We start from the raw sequence: 1,813 nt of genomic DNA on the forward strand, positions 1-1,813 counted from the left end.
CCTGGATCCACCCTCGCATTGCTAATATTAACTTATGGCTGAACCAACCGACCGCTCTGCTAAACAATAAGGCACAACGAAATCTGATGTCTAGAGTCCGAAAAAGTTTCTTATCAACCAACAACACTTACACGCATCAACTGATGGAATTTGATGTTCGTAGTTCGTCGGCTTAGGAGAAAAAGAAATTTATTTAGAACAGCAACAGTTTAATTAGCTGCCAAACATTTGCCTTCTTCATTGCCTTTTACTTGCCACCTGCACTATCCCATTAAATCTACTGAGAAAATACTTCAGCTCCAGTGACACAACCGAGTTTAACTAGAGCCAGCCTGAATTCCGGCTGGGCTTCTTAAGATACTGCCACCGGTCGTCACCATACTCCAAACTTTGCGTTCACTAAATGATGAACCGTCGTGCGCTTCGAGTCAGCAGCATTCCTCTGAACATTGCTAAGGAGAGTCACTTAGGGCCGATTTCTTCACCCTCGCTTAGTGCTTAAGCCAGGTCTAAACGTACTGGTGAGCCTGGTTTAAAAGTTGGGCGAAGGTGAAGAAATCGGCCCTTAATGCCGATAGCACGTTGTGCAACGGTATGTTCAATTGGTTTTCCCAGTACATAAGAACTAGAATTATTCGAACGAGTAACAGCATCTGTTAGCAAAACGAAACAAATCAACAATCGGAGATTTTTTTCTATCAATGTTACTTACGATGACACCTTCCCAGAAAACTAAGGAATTTACTTCATGGAACATTCGACAGCAACACTTTTGCTATCGTCAATGTAAGCGTTGTCCGAATGGTATGCATACCATCAAATTAACATTCTTTGGTATGCTTAAGGATCGAACGACGCACTTCTTTGTAAAGTCCTGAAGGCTAACAAATACTATCGTTTCATCAGACTGTTCCTCCAAGCGTTGATTTTCAGACTCGTCTAGTCTCCATTACCTTGGCAGTGTCACCACGGATATTATTGGGTGTAGCTATGAGAGAACCAAGTAGTTTAATCTTATGTGCTAAAGACGGCTTCGCATTAAATTCAATTTAAATGCCTCTCAGAAAAAAACTAATGTAATTTCGTTTGAATCTCTGCGAACTTATTGAAAAGTAAAATACCTGCTAAATTCCCACGATGACTAAAGATGCGTCCCGCGGAAATAATGCTGTTTTGGTGGTCCCGTCAATGCATAATGACCCCCATCGGACTAAATTTACCACAAACTAAAGCTGTCCTTTTTGATAGTCCGGGAGAAACCCACTTAAGTGGTAAGGAGTAATCACAAGGTTCACGAATGTTTCTCCTCGGAATAATTTCCATTTGTGGGTTGGAAATAGACTAATAATTTACTCCGCACTCGTTTCCAAGATGTTATTCCATTTTTTTCACTAACAGAATGGCGCAAGAAATGGCATGGTAACCAATTTCCTATGCAGTAAACAATAACAACACAGTGTTGCTCGAAAATTTGTATTTTGTGATTTCCGAGGGGTAATGCAATGCTCCAGTAACTTGATGGGAATGGCAATGGACACTTTTTTCATTTAACTTTTCATAGAGTGGTACGTCGTGTCGTTGGCCTGATTCTGGACCACACAAAGCAACGCCTGCTACAGCTAGAACTTTGAAGGCGAACCATCCGCGGCAACTGAAAAATGGCTAACATTAGATATAAGAGGGGGGCTACCAAAGGGGATGATAGTAGTGTAGAATGGATCTACTCAAATCTTTAACTATTGTCTGTTTGATTATCAAAATTAATTTGACATGAGCTGCTGTGTTTTTAGTAGGACAATGGTCAAATTGACTA

General features: G+C 40.8%; 1 long non-coding RNA gene across 1 annotated transcript; it reads right to left on the minus strand.

Moving 5' to 3' along the window:
- Positions 1-236: 236 nt before the first annotated feature.
- Positions 237-1,421, minus strand: LOC131676468 (uncharacterized). Its single transcript, XR_009303193.1, has 3 exons — positions 1,122-1,421; positions 713-988; positions 237-653 (listed from the first exon to the last, which is right to left on the minus strand). It is a non-coding gene; the product is annotated as an uncharacterized LOC131676468 (long non-coding RNA).
- Between the last annotated feature and the right edge of the window lie 392 nt (positions 1,422-1,813).

Source organism: Topomyia yanbarensis, chromosome 1, assembly GCF_030247195.1.
Source record: "Topomyia yanbarensis strain Yona2022 chromosome 1, ASM3024719v1, whole genome shotgun sequence".
NCBI lineage: Eukaryota > Metazoa > Arthropoda > Insecta > Diptera > Culicidae > Topomyia > Topomyia yanbarensis.